This window comes from Phragmites australis, chromosome 3 (genome assembly GCF_958298935.1).
Source record: "Phragmites australis chromosome 3, lpPhrAust1.1, whole genome shotgun sequence".
Classification (NCBI taxonomy): domain Eukaryota; kingdom Viridiplantae; phylum Streptophyta; class Magnoliopsida; order Poales; family Poaceae; genus Phragmites; species Phragmites australis.
Window position 1 is genome coordinate 27531733 of NC_084923.1, and position 21528 is coordinate 27553260.

Genomic DNA, 21528 nt, shown 5'->3' on the forward strand with positions numbered 1-21528 from the left:
AAAAGGCATAGTTGGGTCCAGTGGGGACCCAACATAAGAAGATGAAGCGGAGGGAGATGCATGAAGGGCGCCCCCACCTTTGGTGTGTTGCACTAACTGCGAAGAGGGCCCTCGGCGGTAGCAAAGCTGAGGCTGGCGAGGCAAGAGTCCGTCGTCATCTTTGGGCTCAGGCTTCGGATTGATGAGAGTAGGTGGAGGTTCGACGTCTCCACGCGCAATCCGATGTGAGTTGCGCTCAGCTCTGCGGGTAACCAATGCCGAAGGGCTAAAAGATCTCCAAAATGCTTTGGTTCTGTTATTCATCGCATCGTATGCCCTACACTTCGCCTCCCAGTACTGCTCGAAATCAATATCTATATGGCGGTGGCGAAAGGAGTCCCAGAAAGACCAAGACACATAAAAATTATCCCGCATCATAGTAATGGGAACAGACTCTTCAGCTACCTGCACAGTGTCCGAGGGAAGGACCTGCGCAGGAAGCGCAAATAGTCAACAACATTTCGCAACAAGTAAAAATAGTATATATTACATTGCTAATATATATTACATCGCCCAAGGTTATAACAAAATTTCAATAGACAATGTGACACTTCGTGCTATTTTGTCACACCTTCCCTGTCTCTTCAGCCGCCACGGTCGTAGCCTTAGCCGAAGAGTCGTCCCTCGCCTTCGCCTGCAAGAGAAAGATTTCTTCAAAGTGCACACGATTGAACCAATTAAATAAAAACAGTAATAAGAAACAACATACTCGGTGGCGGTTCATCTCTGCCTCCCAGAGGGCAAGACCGCGGCCATGTCTGCACCAATAATTGGTGGTGAATGATCGGGCAGTGGCCTTTGATGCCCTCGACACGGCCGAAGTAGACATGTCTGTTGGATACTGGAAGGTGTGCTTCTGGAGTGCAATGTGATGGTCACAGCCAGTCATTTCAATTAATTGTACAAGCCTTCGGGCTGAGACCATTACGCAGAAGTCACCATACAATTGAGCTACGGGGAGAAGGCTTCCGCTAGTTTCATTAATCCACCCTATACGACCACCCAACCTGACAATATCAAGTGTTTGGGGGTGTGGCTGAAGCACCAATCCCTTCAAAGGTGCTGCTGATGGTTTCGCATGCGGTGACGGCCTTCGGCTCTAGCTCCCCAAGTGCATTCAAGGCATCTTCGCACAAAGCCTTCATCTCATTCAGCTCTTCATGCAACCATTGTGCTTTAGCGGTTTCAGTAGTGCAGAGCGCCTGCAGGTCAGAGACTTGCACTTTGGATGATTGTAAATTTTTCCGCAAGCACTTGACCTCTTCTTCGGCGCTCTGTTTCTCCGAGCGGAGGGCGCTTAGTTCTTTCTCAAGTTGTTTCAGGTGCGCCTCGGCTTCCCTTGCTCGGTGCGCAAATTCGCGTTTGTGGCCTTCGGCTTTTTTTGAATGCTTCTGCTACATGTCTATCTGTGCCTCCGCATTCCGAGCACGAGCTTCATAATTTTCCACTTGTTTGCGCTGAGCCCGCAAGATAAGCACAACCTGGGACATCGCACATGTATGAGAGCGAGTAATATAATGACAAGGAAACACAAACATAATAGAACATACGGATATACCTTCACAATCACCACGTCAGAAGCATCAAGAAGTTCGGCGGCGGGCTTCCGGGCAAGGGAAATCTCAAGCTCGGGCAGGAGAAAGGTGCTAAAAATCTTCTTTGCATCGCTGACCTCCCCAGAGCTTGGTTCAAATGAAGAAATCTTAAATGCCTCAGGCTCGATAGCCTTCGCGTCAATCAGCCCACCATGGCTCATCAGCCCTTTCCCGCCACGGTGGGGCATGGTGGGCGTGGACTACTCCGTGTCAGAGGACGAGCTCGAGGATGAAGAGGGCGAAGAGTCAGCTACAGCCTCGATATTTTCAGCCCCTTCGACCTCGGCGTCCCTAGCAGCAGTTTGGACGATGGTTTGTGTCTCCGCCAGATCCTCCTCGTCATTGCTCAAGATCAGCGTGGGAAGGTCCACACGAGAGCATAACCCCGATTTCGGGGAGGGTCGGGGATCCTGGGTGCCCTCGGGCACCTCTTGCCTTAAGGGCACGGCGCAGTGCCACCATACCCTCGGGAGTTACCTCCTCGCGAGTGTTGTCAACGGCAACCTCGTGCGGCCTTTTCCAGAGGGCCAGAGCCTTTTTCTTTCGGCCTCCTTGTGGTGAGCATTCCGGGTGTCTTCATTTTCTAGAAGTGCCAGTGGGAAGTTCTTCGCTGATATCTTCTACCGGGGAGCCCTCTCCAGGACCTTGCAGGAGCGCGCTAATCTTCGGCCTATCTCTATAGGAAAGGCCCTTGTATTCCAAGACTCGATTGAGCCTTCGGCCAAGACCTTGATCAGTGCACAACTGGGCTTCGCCTAGCATGAATTTTTTGAGGAGCATCGTAGCCTTCGTTTCGACTTTGCCCACCGACAAATCTGGCAAAGATCAAAAAAACATAAGCAAACAATAGGAAAGGTGCATCCGGAAACATTAATAATAGTAAATGAATGTGTACCCATGAAGCCATGCACGGAAGGATGGGGATGGCAGAGCCCCTCAGGCCCCTTCTCTCTGAACTCCGGGATGCTCCAATCCCAGCTAAGAGGCCACACTCCAGCGTCTATAAACTTGTCTACGAGGTTACGAGTGGATAAATACTTCGCGCATCTAGCGAAGGCCTCGAGAGCAGTCCACTGGGACACCTTCAATTGCACATCAGGGGCGCGGTTCCCCTTCACCTCTTCGCATTTTGAAACGAGAAATTCCTGTTGATCTACCTTGTGGTAGAACCACCACAGCTTCCAGTCCTTCGGCCATTTATTTTTGTACATTATGGTAGGAGTGGGCAACCCGGCACGATAAGCGAAGTTTAAGCACCCATAATGTGCTTTGCTCTGCACGCTTCGGGCGAATACGGGCTTCGGCTGGTGATGAAGTTGGTGGGCGGCAGCGAAGGCCCTACCCGATGCTTTTGCTCCCTCAGATCGAGCAGCCTAGGAAAATAGCCCCAACTTCACAATGGCATTGGGCGTGAGCTGGTGTAGGTACACTTCGAATAATTTCAGTACCTTGGTCACCATGTCATCGCAAGGCAAGCGAAGGCATGCACGAAAATAGTCAACGAAAATGACAGCTTCATCTTCAGCAGGCTCCAGTGTCTCGTGGTTCCCGGGGAGCCTAACCTTTGAGACATCACTGATCAGTCCTTCCTTCATGAGGCCGACCAACACTTCGTCATCCACTTTCAATTGCCCAATCCAATATGTCTTTGGGTGGTTAGACCTAACCTTCGGCGCCATCGAGCTGAGTTGAAAAATCTTAGATGGCAAAAAACTCAGAGGTGAGAATGCAACACTTCGTACGAGAGCTGCAGCTCAAGCAATGGCACACGGTAAAAAGAAACCACTGCGAACCTGTATTTATAGCAGCAAGGAAAGCAATTAAAACAAGGCACGTTGGAATTCAAAATGAAGTGGGAAATGACGTCTCGATGTCCAGCGAAGACATTTAATGCCCATAAACGAAAAAGTTGTTCACGGGCAAGATGGTCAAACCAAAAAAATTAAATGTACATTGTTACCGCAACCAACACTTCACCCGGAAGTTTCCCAAAGTGCATCCGCCCCCGCAAGCCTTCAACGGGCCGAAGGGGACGGCGTTGAGACACATGTTCAAGTTTATAGGCTCAGCGCATCGAAGATGAACCTTATACGTAGTTGGGCTACTGTTGGGGATGATCTCTCGCCCTCTCCCTTCGTAGGGTAACTTGAAGTCAACCTGTGGCTATGCACTCAGGTGTTGCAGGGATGTTTCAGGGAGTGCAGGTGAAGATCACGACGTACCTTCAGTCGCAGCCCGGAGGTTGGCCCAAATCCTTCATCCGTGCGGGTGAAGGCCAAGATGAGCCTTTGGTTGAAGCCGGGAGGTGCGTCTGCGGTCCCAGCTACCCGCGTTGGTGAAGGCAATAAAGAGCCTTCAATCAGAAGCCGAAGGCTACACCGGCAGTTTTGCTGACCGAAGTGGGCGATGGTACCAGCGTGTCTTCGGCCGGAGGCCGAAGATTGACTCATGGTGCCGAAGGGGAGGAGTGAAGCTCATGGTGAATCTCTGGCTAATAGCTGAGGAGCCTTTAGCACAGTCATGGGATTGGCCGAAGACCACGATTGGATGTCGAGGCCCACTTAACTGCCCAGGGTAGAGTTGTAATTATGTAAATACACTTGATTGTACCATAATGCCCCCGAATATTCTGGGAATGTAGCAGGTGAGGGGGTAAAACTGTAAACCCTAGCATGGAGTGGTTGAGTACGGGCTATAAATAGGACCATACTGTACCTGAGAGGGGCTGAATCAATTAAGACTCTTTACCTCCAAACACGTGTCACACCCAGAAGCCTTCGACTTTCTCTACAAGCGAAGGTTCTCCTTGTTAGCGACATCGGTTCCAATAGATCGCAATATCTTCCACGCATCTCCGGCTCCTGACCCCCGCGTGAATGCTTGTATGATGTTGTACTTACCAATCCTCTCAGGGTGGAACTTTGCTAGTGATATTACATTTCATAGATCTGGAGAGAAGGTAAGGCATCCATTGATGGCGCCCTGCTTGGTTCCAGCAGCCTTAGGAGTTTTTCCAATTGGGGTTGAGGATCGACCTTGATATGATTGGTGTCAGGATGTCCCCTGATTGGATTGTTGAGGGGTAGACAAATCCCCTTCAGAGGTCCTCACCTGTCTTCGCCAATCATTGATAAACTCATGCAAGTCATTAATCGGATGACCTATGACTAGTGAGGCTCGGTCCCCGGGAAGCCTTGTTTTTTGTGGTTATGCTTCTCTGAGCCTGATACATCTCGCGAAGGGGGACTACGTGATTTACCTTGGTTAGCACTATTTACAACTAGGGCCAGATGAGAATTCTCAGCTTGGATGATGACCTCTTTTGTCAAGTTGATCGCCGAGTTTATCCAGTCCTTACCGGCTGGTGTCACTAGATCTATGGTCGGAGGACGCATGGGGGCCTCTTGTAGAATGAGGGTTCACTTTGCGATTGCAAATCTGAAGCATTTAGCACCCTACTGATGGTGGGGAGATGGCAAAACCAATGTTTCAGTAAGGATCTGGGGAGGTGTGCTTATCTGGTGTTGACCATCACCGGTACCTGGAGCTGGAGGGCCTTGTCCATTTGTAGGTTCATCGTCATAATTGCCCAGATTGTCACACCTATCTTCGATAGCAAAAACTTCTCGAGGATAACCTCTACTAAAGGAAGTGTTTAGATCCATCATGGATTTTTCATCATATTGCTCCTGATTGGTATCTTACAATCCATGTTGTCAGATCTACAGGGGTAGATCATGACTTATTGTGAATTGGACATTCACAATTGTCCTGGCGACCGAGTGTTTCGAACTTGATGCCATAATATTTAGTACATTGATCCATAAAATGACTTAGCTCATCGCTTGAATCATCGCTGGTAAGTTCTTCATGGAAATCCACCCGATCGATCACCGACTCGCCGAGAAGAGGGGTTAAGTTGTTGTAGAACCCCTCATTAAAAAAACTGATTCTTAGCAAAGCCTTGGGTGAAACCAACGGCATATTCTGTGTAGACTCTTCAACGCCTTCTTTCATGATACCCACAAACAGCGCCAGCTGTTGATGATTGGTAAATCATTGATCTTATGGATTTGTAGGATGAAGAGGGGATGCTTCAAGTAGACGAATTGTAGGTGAACACATGAAGGGTTTTTATACAGGTTCATGCCTCCCTAGGGATAAAAACCCTACGTCATGTTTTTCTTGTTTTCTTGTATTAATCTCAGCCTGTTACAAGAAGTGTGTGGCTAGCCTAGATCTAAACCTACTTAGCGATTTCCTTGCTCAAGTTCAGAGGTCTTCTAATGGCTCTTTCAGTCTTTGTCCTCCGCAGGGCCCCCAGGTTCCATATATATAAGGGGCATCATACATCCTCTTGAGTCTTCCTTCCCATCTTAGAGACAAACTTCCCTGATTATAGGATACCTAGGGTAACTACGAGTAGTTTCCTTTCATCTAAGGATCTCCTTCTCGAAGATAGAGATATGTTCTGAGAAATATGGAAAACCCTAGGGTGCCCAGATAATGTAATTATCCAGTAATAATTGTCAAAGTCTAACTGGCAGTCCCACCTCTTCATGGCCATATTTCCCACATCTGAAGTCCGCTTGAGTAGTTTGAGTATAGGCTAGAAAGCTTAGGTCATGATCTTTCCAACCATCTAACCCCATTAACAGATTTGACGTGACCGCTTCATAATCGTCAAAACGAACAGACATTGTTAGTAGTTAGAGATAGAGTCAGATTCTCCTTTCTAGTTTGCTTTGCTACATAGATTTCAGAGTTGGGAACCTTCGACAACATTTATTTGCAAAAGTTTCTTGCTACAAAGGTACTGATTAGCTAGAAGCCTTGCAATCTTATAATTTTGTTGCAACCAAAGTAATATTTATTGAGTTGTAACCAACTGTTGCTGTAGCTTTGAATAAAATTCAGAAAAGAAAGAAGCAAAGAATGCCAAAATGAAGAGTACAAAAAAGAAGAAGCAAAGAATGCCAAAAGAAAGAGAAAAATCAGAAAAAGAGATGGAGCAAGAAAAAAAGAGAAAAAGAAAGAAAATTCAGATTTGCATTGCAGCACTTTTGTTCCATTGTGCTTGTCTTGTAATTTCAGCTTGCTTTAATTAGGAATGCATTTGGGCCAGCAAACTATGATGAGTACCATGAACGTTTTTTCTACTTTGCTAATCTAAATTCATTATTGCTATTCCTTACTACTAAATATTGCCGTATGTGCTCCACCTCTCTTGATCAGAACAGGTTTCTCCTTGCAACTGCCTCACTCACTCCCATTATGGTATCACGAACCATCCACCAGTTATGCCACCTGTTGTGGTTGGCAAGAACACTTGCAAGAGCGGGGTATGATGCTTGAGAGTGTGTAATTCCACTTCCACTACCTAATAGTTAATAGGGATAATATTTTTCTGTTGTCTCTTATCTGCTAGTAACCATAGAAGGTAGAACGTTTGAGGAGGAGAAGCAGAAGTTCATGAAGATTCATGGATAGAAGATCAATGAGTTGCTTCAGATCATGAAAACTCAAACTAAAAAGACAGAGGAGATGCAAATGAGCTCCACTACCATTGCTTTATCTACTCATGTGGTTCAAGCTAAGCTTTGCAGGATAAGGAAATCAACAAAGCGATGGATAAAGAGAAGAAGAACAAGGAGAAAGAGAAGACACTTGTTGCTGCATGCATGTTTGAAGAAGGTACAAACACTACTAGAAAACATAGCTTTGGCAACACATTCCTGTAACACATTAAAAAATATGTTACAACAGAATATTGCAGCAACACATCAAACATGTTACAAAGGTAGGCTGTAGCACATGCATCATGAGATTCAAAAAGGTGTTGCAATGAAAGGGGTACAGGAACACATAGAAAAAGTGTTACAAAAAGAAGTGCTATATTAACGCATAATATGCAGGAAGGCTATAGAAAACATGTTACAAAGAAGCGCTATAGGAAAACATAATTTGCAGGAAAGCTATATAAAAAGGTGTTACAAAAGAAGTGTTATACAAACACATAATATGCAGGAAAGCTATAGAAAATCTATTATAAAAAGAAGCGCTATAGGAACACATAATATGCAGGAAAGCTATAGAAAATGTGTTACAAAAAGAAGCGCTATAGGAACACATAATATGTCAGAAAGCTGTATAAAAGGTGTTACAAAAAGAATTGCTATAGGAACACACAATATGTAGGAAAGCTATGTGAAAAAATAGAAAAAACTATTAATGATAAGATATAATAGTGCAGCGGTAGTACACTTTGCTTGCTAGGGAGGCATCCTAGATCGATTCTCACAAGTTGCTTTTTTTCCCTAAAAAATGCATGCTACATGAAAAATGTGTTACTACTGTCTATAGTAACATATATCATACGTGTCACTATAGTTTAGTTGTAACACCATTTATTACATATAGAAACCACTATTGTTCGATAATAGACTCTACCGTAGTAACATAGGCAACAAGGACATATATCAAATATGTTACTACAAACCTCTGTAACACATTTATTATATATAGTAACATGTATGTGTGTTACTACATCCCTGTCTTGACATAGTGAAATTGGTAATGCACCTATATCAGCTGAGGAAGAGAACCAAGGTAATGAAATGCGTGCTACAATTAGTCAAGGTGAGAATTGTTTTGATGTGCAGAAATTGTCCACCAATCATGCTATTGTAGAGCAACTATTAATAGAACCAATTCCTGATTCACCTTTGTTAAAAGATGATTTGCTTGCTGTTCCTTGTGATAAAAAAGAGTTGTATGTTAATGTTTCACTTATATCACAATCACAGCATGTGCATGAATGTGTTAATTATGTTTTACAAACATATACTTGTTCTCAAATTAAATATGTTCGATCCATTGCTAGTTATCAAGAAGAGCTAAAATTACTATCTTCTCTAAACACTTTAGGTTATATTGAATTTGATGTTCTTTGTGATCTGAATAGTTTAGAGGAGAAATTCAAACTTAATTCTGACTTGTCATACTTGTCACAAAATACTTTTCATCTTATTGGCAAATACAATGATAAAGAAGAGTACATGGTGCATCAAGTTTATATTTGATCAAATCTAAAACCTCCTATTATAGTGCCATAATGTGATCATTTAGAGGACTGTAGTAGCACTATTCATGTCATGTAAGTTTCTCTAGTTCTGTTTGGAACCTACATAATAGTTCTCAAGAAGGGGAGCATGGTTGGCTAATACCATACACCAAAAACATTGTTTTACCTTTCTTTGTACAGAAGATGCAAATCATTAGGAAAATTAATACCAAGTTGCCATACAATACCACCTCTTTTAAAGAAGGGGAGCAACAAGTGAAACATGCATATATTGTACCAATGTTGCCTATTATAAGCCAATTATGATCAGGTGCAATGATTTCAAAGAGGACTAAAATTATTTGATAAAGAACGTATGATATTACATAACGAGAGCTCCTTGCGTATTTTCCGTTGTGTAGAAGTTTATGGGCAAGATAATGCTATATATAATAATAAATGTTTGTCCAAATCGAGAACATTTTATTGTAAAGAAAGGGAGAATGATGTGACCATGCTACCTCCGGATACGAACCACTCAAGAGAAATGACTGGTGAATTCGGTTATGAAACTTTTATTTATGTTGGGTAAGAATATGCTACTGACTGATGTTGGAGAATTGTTTGTTGTCAGATTATTATCCTCGATATGCTCTTGTGGGTTGGGGGCCCTCTCGCCAAACTTGGTTTGAATACAACGAAGGTTCTCCAATGTTTTACAAGCCATCAAATAACTTCCAAGCCAAGCCAATTCAAATTGCAATCCATGTCCCACACAGATTCAGAATCTGAATCAAATTTGGAGTCTGTTGATAAGCCTAGATAGAAGTATTAATAATTCTTTCATTTGAAATCTAATGTAGATGTGTGAGCACAATCTGGAAAGAGGGCATCATCTACATTCCAATGGATTTGGTCCCGCCTCAAAACTCATTCGAGAAGTGGAAATAAAGATTGCAAAGAGTCAACTTGGGCTCAGAATTTGATTCGGATTCAAACATACAACCGTGTGGCAATCAGATCATATCTCTTTTATACAGAGTCCTACAAAGGAGTTTAAATATAGCCTAGAAAGGACATGAGATGATCTTTCCAACGGATCTAGCCCCACTATGAAGTTCATTTTGTGCATGCTGCAATCGCCCGAGGCACAATTTCATCCTCTATATATAGTTAGGCATAGACACCTGGAAAATTCGGGTTTTCCTTGGATTATTCTGCTACATTGCAGTTTTGCCGCTTGTTTGGTTCAAGGAACCCCACTTTGTGAACTTACTAAATTTACAATAGAGTTTCAGATTGCATCTTCATCTTGCTTGTGTTCTTAATTCGCATGTAGGAAAAACCTTCTTGGTAAGGTCAACTGCATTCAACACGATAGATAACCATGAAGTAGTGGTGTAGTGGTTGCGAGGGATTCAATCTATTCTGGTCGGAGCTTGTGGATCATCAAGTTCTAAACTTCACAAATCCACATATCTGGACACCTTTCAGAAGATCGGGACATAATTCCATCAATTCTCACTACCAAGGTTGACCAACACCGATCCAATCACCTCAACTATGGTTTCTACAATCGTGACTGACCAACTAACCAAACAATCAAGTTCTAATCATGTGAGCGTTCCTCGCCACTCTTGATCATCAGCATGACTGATTAATCAGTTTTATACTCTGCAAACATTATACACTTTATCCACAAGTTGTGATTTCCTATTTTGCATGTGTTAGTCAAACACTTACACACTTCCGAGGTGTGTGACTAGGAATCACTAAAAGGCCTTTATAAAACCCCTCTCAATATGTGTCTACCTGTTAAGCTTTCACCAATGCATGAACTACACCTCAACTATGTATGCCCCCTCTTGCGCCATATGGATCCAAGGAATTACACCATTCTATTCCCCATGCCACCATCTGGTCATATTGGGAGTAAAGCTAAATTAATGGGCCAGGCCAATCCCATACTTACCTTGTGGTTGTACAATAAAACTTAGTCCGATCGCACCATGAATCAGTCTTTAAATGATTTGAGCAAGACTACCACCCACTCATCCATGCAACCCGCGTTGGTCTCCTCCAAATAAATTACTCAAATCATGATGTCACTCCTCGAAAACCCCAACCTAGATGTCGAGCATGCATATGCACCAAGACATTATGTTTCATGTTTTTTGTTTTTGTTTTATATATTCCAAAAACTTTTTACAATGTCATGTAATTAAACACCTTGAATGTCCACATAAATATATGAGTGGGAATTGTTTGAGGGTAGTTGGATAGCACAAAACCATTTAGGAAGGATAAGGAGAAGAAGTGGTAGAAGAAGGGAAAGAGAGCGAAGACTTTCTGCAAATGGGCCAGCCCGCAATCTGATCGGGCCTCCCCGCGGTCTGACCGCCAAGGCTTAGAGCGGACTCTAAAGCCCAATCGACCACCTCTCACTCCCTCACTCATTCATTCTATCGAATATCTAACTATGGGGTATCTATGTATAAGGGGTGTACCATATATGGATGGGGTGTGCCATGTGCATACTTGGCAAGTCCGGATATTACGGAACCGATCATGTGGTACTTGATACTCCTGAAATCTAGAAGGTATATACTAGGAAGGCCTTGATTGCTCACCCACAACCACCGCTACTACTCCAACTCTCACTCCCACAAAAACAACAGCAACAATAACAGTAGCAACAGCTACTACTATCACACCGGCAGCGGTAGAAGCAGCGGTGGAGGAGGTGGGTACTACTTCGATTAGCAACCGACATCGTACCAAGAAGAATACGGCAAAGACCACCACTTTTACATGCATGAAGACTTCTCCTCCTCATCCTTGTCCTCGACCTCATCCCGGCCCTTCCAGTTGCGTGCAACCTTTGGCACCCACGCAATCGCTCTCGTCATCTTCGACACCCACACCTACACCGCCCTGTCAATGGCGCACCAGTGGACATGGATTGTTCGAGGCAGTGGATTCTCCTTCCCTTCGGTCAAAATTAACCTCGACTTCTGCTCCCCTGTGTCGTCCTCTATCGCGGGAGGCATGACAACCTCATCATAGGGTGGCGGTGCCCCTAGGAGGTGGGCGGCACAGCAGCTACTGGAGTGCGTGCACGGTGGCCATGCACGATAGCCAGCGCGTGCAGTAGCTCATGTGGATGCTCAACAAGCTGGCATCGCCGTATGGGGACGTGGACCAGAAGCTCACGTCCTATTTTCTCCAGGGCTTTTCGCGTGCCTCACGACCTCTGGCTCGCTCATGCTGTAGACGCTCGTTGCTGCGTCCGAGTGGAACATGTTCTTCGAGTTCACACTCCGCACGGTGCTCAAGTTCCAGGAGCTGAGCCCTTGGACGTTGTTCGGGCCGTTGCCGCAAACGGGGCCATACTCGAGTCGTTCCTGGAGGCGGCCGGTGCATCGTCATCTTCGCAGCCACCATGGCTGCACATCCTTGACATGAGCAACACGTTCTACACATAGTGGCCGACTCTACTTGAAGTGCTGGCCTCCCAGTCATCGGGCGACACGACATATCTATCCATCACCACCGTGGTGCTCACTGCCACGCCGTCCGCAGCCATGCAACGCGTGATGCGGGAGATTGCACAGTGCCTCAAAAAGTTTGCGCGGCTAATGGGTGTGCCTTTCAGCTTTCGCGCCGTGCACCACGGGGGGGGGGGGCCTCACCGAGTCCGACCTCGATGGTCTCGACCTCCGTGAGGGAGGTGCCGCCACTACGCTCGCAGTCAACTGCGTCAACACGTTGCATGGAGTCACACCGGGCAGGGTAGGGCGGCGTGACGCGTTTGTCACGTTGCTCCGCCAGCTTGAGCTGTGGGTGGTCACCGTCATCGAGGAGGAGGGTGACCTTGTGGCATCTGATTCAGACGCGTCGTCCGCTAAGGAAGCTGACACGGAAGCAGTGTTCATGAAAGTGTTTAGCGAGGGCATTCGGTTCTTCTCAGCGTACATGGACTCGCTCGAAGTGATCTTCCCAAAGACAATAAACGACAGACTCATTCTGGAGAGGGCAGCCGAGTGTGCCATTGTAGACCTTTTGTCTGGCCCTGCGTCGGAATCCGTCGAGAGGCGGGTGACAGGGGCTTCATGGGCACTGCACATGCGGTGAGCGGGCTTCTCTCCTGTGGCATTCAACGACGACGTTGCCAATGACACGTGTAAGACTTTCATCTCTGAATTTTCTATACCTCCTATATTAGTCCTTAGATCAAGTAACTGATACACATGGTATAACAGTTGTAGTGTCATAATCAAATTTCGTACATACATATTAAGGTTCAGAGTAAAAAAGGTTACAAACTATACAATAAATTATAAACCTGACCGAACGGCCGACAAAACACTACAGAAAGCAAATACTCACAACCACAAGCAACTAAGGTGCGAACACGACTTCTAAAACTACTCTTCATCCTCGCTTTTACCTCCGACAAAGTTGGCATCAGCTTTCTCATCTAAACGACAGTAAGAGTGAGTACGAAAGATACTCAACAAATCCTATACTATTTTAAGGTGTTGACAGATGCATAAAGGGGTAATTTAAGGATGAGGCTTTACGGTTTAGTTTTAAACGTAAAACAGTTTATGCAGATATTCAATTGTATCATCTATGACTTTAAAATAGTTTAAATAGTTCAAAACCAGGTAACAATCAATATCTTGGGTTTTTTGGTACTGGGAGAGGCTACACCTCACTCCGCAGTCCTTATCATCACATCTATTGTACCTTTAGTACCACACAGCTTCTGGTGATCGAGCCAGGATTCATCACACGGACGTCTAGTCCACACACTCACTCATCAAGACACACGCACTCAGAGTCTAGTTAAAATGGTTACTGATGTCTTATGTCTATGACCGTTGATACGGCTATTCGAATAGTTTTACACTCTACATAGGTTGTACACTAGACCCACACGATATGCTCAGCCTCCAAACGTTGTAAGCGAAGGAGCGAATTATACTGAGACACTCTAATCATCTTTCTTGTCGGGCTTTTCTACGAGATTTACCCCCAAGTACTACTAGTCTTGTATTGAACACCAGGTTCCGTTTTTAAGCATTTTCCAGTCTCTGCACGCTCAAATAGAGGGCCACATAGTTACTTGACTACTCGCTGCTCTCAGCCTCCTATTATGATGCCAAACTCAGTCTGGTGAAGAAGAAGTCAAGTCCTACCCATTCAAGATGCGTGGTTGAATGGGGGTGACTAAGCATGAGGGTGCAACACTACTATAGAACTAGGCTTATATGCCACCCATCATTGCTGGTTCCTTATGAGCTGGTAGTGATGGAGTATCATTCCCGGTTCGTATCAAGGACCAGTACTAAAAGGCCATTCAAAAAGAACTGGTAGTGAAACTTGATCATCACTGCCGGTTGGTGGTTAGAGCTGACAGTGATAGTAGATGATAACTTTTTAAAAAATTTATAACTTTTTGATACGAAATTAGATGAGGATAAACTTTATAAAAAAAAATTATAGCCATCGATGAGATCTACAACTTTATAGTTGAAAACTTTTTCATTAGGAGTCATTTAAATATACAAATAATCATTTTAAGTTTCAGATAGAAGATGTCAAAAGGATTGCATATGCTAATGGTATCACTAGTACTTCTGTGGTGGGATGGTAAGGATGTATTGCGTGAGCTGAGAGGTTCTGGATTCGAGTGCCACGAACCACATGTGCGTGTATTTTGCGCGAAAAATAATGTGACTTGTGACTTGCGACAATGTGGGCGTGGGGTTCCTTGGGTACAATTTTTTTTTCAAATTTTCCAGCCCCAGAAATATCGATTTGGCGCCTGAGTTTCACTATCGACTGAAGCCTTTAGCCAGCAGTGATAACACCTTCACTGTCAGTCCCTGGGCTGGTAGTGATAGTCCGGGACTATCTCTACTCGTTGCCCACTGTCGCCTTCAAAACCGTTTTGGAGCTAACAGTGAAAGGGGGTTTTGTAGTAGTGCAATGACTACCTTAAATGACTAGGCATATATCTTCTGGTAATGAATACCACAGAGGTGACTCAAGCCCCTAAGAGCATACTTTTCTAGAGTACTACTCCACCTGCCCCCGCAAAATAGTTTTCACCTATTTTTACACATCACCCACTATATCCCACACGACATCAAGGACTTCACAACCATCAAAGATTCATGGTATATGAGTTATTATTGATGACAATAATCTTATCTCCGAAAAGAGATATTTTAAAATCAACGTCTCCGAGGAGACGTATTCAATCCTAAGCATGCTAGATATCAATACGTCGTCTATCATTAATATAGATAACAACAGGAAATCCTAGGATGATATGTATTTTGGGCGATAACATTTATGGCCTGACAAGTATTTAATAGGATTAACTACTACAAGCAGTTTGTAAAAGCGTAATATATAGCACTGCGATATAAGTTCAGTTTTAGTTGATCATGTAGATTAGTTAAAAATATAGGTTCAATATGATAAAGGAGATAGGACATGCCTTCTCCAAGGTTTTCTTCAAAGTCTTGGTTGTAATTAAGATCTTCCTCACTCCTCATGCTTTATGCGCAGCACTCGCAGAATTATGGTGATTTTGTAATTTTGACTATGATCATTAACAGGCTATACTAGAAAAGAATCAATTAACACCAAATGAAAAACCAAATGAGACCTAATGGATATCATAGTGTGATACATAGGTAGATCTCGAATTTAGATGAATTTCAGTGAAAGAATTGCTGAAATCAGAACCAAAACGGAGAAGTTATGACTCCCGAAAAATATAATCTCAAATTAAATCGAGCAAATACAAAATTATACTATTCATAGGTGGGACCCAATTGAATAGTAACCTAGTGGGGTTCACATGAAAAATACTTGGTTGGGCTGAAATAGGTTGTATTGGGCTTGGTCTGGGCTTGGATGGGCCAGGCCAGGCTGTATAGTATTGGGCTATATAGTACTGGCCCACTCGGGTAGGGCTGGTCGGTTCATGGGCTCTAAAGTTGGGTCGGCCTACTAGGGTGAGGCCTTTGGTGGCTGGGCTGGTAGGGCGGCGATGTGTGGGTCAAGCCACGACCCACTCGGCAGGTGGTGCACAGGCATGAGAATAGGCCCAGCCACGTGCGCGCGGGGTCGCTCACCAGCGAAGCGGCGAAGGGGATCAGCTGATGCTGTGTAATCGTGGTAGAGCTATGCCGAAGAGCTCGTCAAAATCACGCTCCTGGTGAGGACTCACGATGACGAAGATGTGATTGGCATCTACGCACTACGGGGAACATGTCTTGAAGCTCATCAACGGCAGGTGGTGCTCAAGGCAGTGCCAGACGATGGCCAGAAAAGACGGCGGTAGCACGGAGAAACTAGACAGCACCACCCCTCAACTACGTGTGATCTACCTGCATGGAAAAAGGGGCCTAGAGCTCCCTAGGCTACTCGGCATGAAGGCCGGACCACACACAAGGGCATACACACATTGGCGATGACCATGGTAGGCGGCGGAGGACCAGATGCATGGTTGTACGTGGTTGCACGAAGAGAGAGAGCATGCTAACAACAACCCTATTAGGGAATGAGTAGGTTACGCTAGACTAAAACAAAAATTTCTACCACAATCACCCAGGAAACCATACTAGTAGGAGATCATAGATCATTACCACTTGACGTGTAGTGTAGCGGAAGAAGAGTTGGAGTAGGCCGATCAAACGTCGTGCGCATCAAACTCCTTGAATAGCTTCTCAATTAGATCCGACAAGCTCTGAGCAGGTAGTCATGCTCCTCGACCAGCTCCTGATCAAATCTATCACGGCCTTAACCAGTTTTGAGTGGTTGTGTCATGCTATCTGACCAGATCCAACAAGCGGGTCTATCGATCAGTGCATCACTGGCAGAGACCAGTCCCGAACATGTCATGATCAATTCACCAAGAAGATTAGCACCATAATAGCAACAGTGCCTCTACGGTATCCACAAATACTGGGCCAAAACGCTTAGCGACGATGTGCTAGCACCTCATGTGCGGCTAGGGTTTTGTGAGATCGTGTGGAACGCTGCAACTCGGGTTTTCGAGTGGCTCAACCTCACCACGACCCACCCCATGCCTCTCCTTATATAGAGCTTGCTAATAGGCTCCTACGTGAGAAGCCCTTTAGGACTCTAACACCTCATGGATCACAATCCAATCAAACCCATATACGAATCCAATTCGCATGTTTTGTTCCAACCCATTAAGTGTGTGATCCGTTAGGTTCATATACAAATGGCTACGACTCGGAAATCCTTACCAAGCAGAAATCAATAGCGGTCCCTAGCAGGACATGTTGACTCCTGAGTATATACAAAAGATTATATCTACTGAACCTTGATATACACATGCACTGATCCCTTTGCCTCATGATACTAGTCAAGCTCAAGGCGAGATACATGCCACCTTTGTGATAGCTCGACCATTCACTCTATCAAGTAGTGGATTCATCATGATTAACTCTTTAATCATATTGGCATGGCCATGCACTTTCTCAATCCAACTACCTCGAGGGCCAGAGATATCTCTCCTATTATCAAGGAAGGGCAAATTCCATCTTAATCGCTCACACACCACGACATGTTTCATGACAAACCTAAAAACTATCTTTATGACTACCTAGTTACGGAATAACATTTGGCAACCCCAAAATATGTCACTACATATTCTAGGAATCAATGACGATCTTAGGTCTAAGGATCATATAGGTACACCATTTGAGATAACAATTGATAGCACATCATAATTACAATCCCAGCAGTATCTTATGTGGGTCTATCCAACATTATGTTCTCCAACTTAAATGTCCACATTATTAATCTGGTATCTCTATACCCATGATCCATGAAACATGATCATCTATCAATACATGTGCTGGTCTTATGTATCATCACAATGATATAAGATTAGGGATCGACTAAGAATAACATCATGATATAAACAAAGAGTTTCATGAACAAGTCACGTACTTGCCAATCAAAGTAAATGATAGTCATTCTTGGAATAACACATTATTCAGAAGTACATGAACATAGACGTGTGATACAACCATCTCTATGATTGCCTCTAGGGTATATCACCTTCAATCTCCCACTTGCACTAGAGTCAACCATGTAAATATCTAATACCCATAGCTCTCATGTGCTCGTCATGCTTGGGTCGTGGGAGTGGCTTTGTCAACTGTTGAGATCGAAGTCCAAGACAAGGTGGGCCTTCGGAGGTGGAAGTATCGAAGGTCCCTTAGAGTGACACGTACTGGAAGTGGAACAGTTTTCAATTACCTCTTACGGTTACACTGTGGCTCTATTTATAGCCCGTACCCAGTGATCACGGGTCCTGTTTACATATCTTACCCCCTAACCTGCTACATTCCCGGAATATCTAGGGGTAATATGGTACAAATGAGCATGATCCCATAATTACAACAGTACCCAGGACAACCGTAGTCGGGCCCACTGTCGAGCTGGCCATCCATTCGAAGGGTGTCGAAGCCCTCTTAGCCCGGTCGCATGACGGGCAGCCTTCGCCCCCCCCCCCCCCCGGCGAAGACCAGGTTGTGCCTTCGCTCATTTCAAAGGATGCGGGATGCGAACCGAGGCTTCGCTCAACACTCGAAGTCGATTAACCTCCGCCTTCGCTGATTCGGTGACCAGAAGGTGCGTGGACGCCCGCACCCTTCGACCAACTTTGCTCCATGATCTCCGCGACTGACGGATGAACTCTTGCAATCAGCACGACAGCTATCACGTAGCATCTCCAGTAAACTTCGCGGTTGCCTTCGAGTCAGGGGGTGGCGGGAGATGATCCCCAACATCAACAGATCAGAAATATTCAAATCCATGTGCACTTTGCATATCTTCATGTCACCTTGATTTAAAATCTCTCGAATAGGGTGATAGCACCGCAGTATGTGTTTGGACTTCTGATGCGACCTAGGTTCTTTATCTTGTGCAATGGCTCCACTATAATCACAATAGAGATCCATTGGACTAGAAGCACTAGGCACCACACCTAACTTAGAAACAAACTTTCTGATCCAAACAACCTCCTTTGCAGCTTCAGAAGCTACAATATACTCGACCTACATCATGGAATCAGCCACTGTTTCTTGCTTGGAACTCTTCCAACTCACTACTCCTCCATTGAGGCAAAACACAAAACTAGATTACAATCTCAAATCGTTGTTGTCGGTTAGCATCAATGTAACCATTTACAACAAGCTCCTCGTCACCTCCATAGACTAGGAACATATCCATAGTTTTTCTCAAGTACCTGAGGATATTCTTTATTGTTACCTAGTGAGCTTCACTCAGGTTTGATTAGTATCTACTTGTAACACTTAGAGCATAGAAAACATCTAGGCGTGTACAAAGCATGGCATACATGATGGATCCGATGGCGGAAACATACGGGATCACACTCATCCTCTCGAGCTCATCAGTGGTCGAAGGACACTAACTCTTAATGAGAGTGATGCCATGTGATATTGGCAAGAAACCCTTTTTGGAATCCTGCATATTGAACATTTTCAATACCTTGTCAATTTACGTACTCTGGCTTAATCCGATCAGCCTTCTTGACCTATCTCTATAGATCTTTATGCCCAATATGTATACTGCCACTCCTAGATCTTTCATTGAAAAACTCTTTTGCAACAAAGATTTGACAGCATCAAGCATTGGAATATCATTCCCAATCAATAATATGTCATCTACATATAAGACCAGAAACATAAGTGCGCTCCCACTAGCCTTTTGCGAACACAAGACTCTTCTTCATTCTTAATGAAACCAAACCCTTTGACCACTTCATCAAAACAAAGATTCCAACTCCGAGAAGCTTGCTTCAGTCCATAGATGGACTTTTGCAACTTGCATATCTTCCTAGCATTTTTCGGATCCACAAAACCTTTATGATGTGTCATGTACACATCCTCACTTAGGTTTCCATTATGGAAAGCCATTTTGACATCCAACTGTCATATCTCATAGTCATAATATGCAGCAATTGCTAGGATGATCCGGATATACTTTAGTATTGTGACAGGCGAATATGTTTCATCATAATCAACACCTTGAATTTTCCTGAAACCTTTCGTCACCAATTGTGCTTTACAGGTGTGAACATTCCCATCAACGTCTATCTTTTTCTTAAAAACCCATTTGCACTCAACACCATCAGGTGGATCAACCAAGTTCCAAACTTGATTATCGTGCATGGATTCTATCTCGGATCTCATAGCTCCTAGCCATCTCTCAGAGTCCAGTCCCACCACTGCTTCCGAATAGTTCTTAGGCTCATTATTGTCCAACAATAAAATATCACGTTGCTCCATGGTTAGGAACATAAACCTCTCAAGTGCGCGACTAATCCTTTCCAACTGTCATGGGGCTGGTGTCTCCGCAACATGTTCTGCACATCTAATTGTGGTTTAGTAAGAGCTGAAACACTTTCTGATGGTTCACAAATCTCTTTGAGTTGCACCATGCTTCCACTGATGTTCCTTGAGAGAAACTCTTTCTCCAGAAAAACACCTTTCTAGGCGACAAACACTTTTCCTTCTTCCTAGTTATAAAAGTAATATCCTTTGGTTTTCCTAGGATACCCCACAAAGAAGCATTTATCTGATTTGGGAGTAAGCTTATCTGATACCAAACATTTTACATAGGCCTCACAACCCCAGATCTTAAGGACATACAATCCGAGACGCTTCCCGATCCATATCTCATATGGTGTCTTCTCTACAACTTTAGATGGAACCCTATTTAAAGTGAACGCATCAGTTTCTAGAGCGTATCCCTAGAACAATAATGGAAGACCATATTGGCTCATCATGGACTGGACCATATCCAAAAAAAGTTCGGTTCCTCCGTTCAGACATTCCATTCCATTGAGGCACCCCTGGTGGAGTCAACTGTGGAACAATTCCACATTTCTTTAGATGATCACCAAACTCATGGCTCAAATATTCACCTCCGCGATCAGATTACAAAAATTTAATTGTCTTGCCATGTTGATTTTGTGCTTCATTCTGAAACTCCTTAAACTTTCAAAGGACCCAGACTTGTGCCTCATTAGGTAGATGTAACCATATCTATTGAAGTCATCGGTAAAAGTAATGAAGTATTGAAAATCACCTCTAGCGATAGAGCTCATTGGTCCACATACATCGGTATGTACAAGGGCCAACAACTCACTCAACCTCTCTCCTTGATGGGTGAAGCGTCTTAGACATCTTGCCAAGTAAACAAAATTCACATGTATCAAATGATTCAAAATCAAATGAATCAAGAAGACCATCTTTATGGAGCATCTACATGCATTTCTCATTTATCTGACGCTTTAGCCTTGGCCTTGTGCTTTCTCTTCTTGCTATCCTTTTGAACCATCATCACATGACTAGAGCTTTTCTTGCTATCCTTGCACTTTCTTTTCTTGATACCCTTGGCCTCAGCAGTCTTAAGCATCCCTTGCAATTCAGCCATGCTCTTCTCCATGCTATTCATATGAAAATTCAAAATGAATGGCTCGAAGCTCACAGGGAGCGACTAAAGAATCACATCCGTAGCCAACTCAGAACTAAGGGGAAAACCAAGTTTTTCCAAACTCTCAATGTAACCAATCATTTTGATCACATGAGGACTAACTGGATTGCCTTCTGTCAACATGCACGCAAACAAGGACTTGGAGGTATCGAACCTCTTAGCGCTAGCTTGCCTCTCAAACATGCCTCGGGGTCCCATAATCATATCATGAGCATACGAGTTCTCATATTGCTTCTGAAGCTCATAGGA

At 44.1% G+C, this 21528-nt stretch overlaps 1 pseudogene; it reads left to right on the forward strand.

The window, feature by feature from the left end:
- Positions 1 to 7261: 7261 nt before the first annotated feature.
- LOC133910626 (protein SHORT-ROOT 1-like) lies at positions 7262 to 12942 on the forward strand (annotated as a pseudogene).
- The last annotated feature ends 8586 nt before the right edge of the window (positions 12943 to 21528 follow it).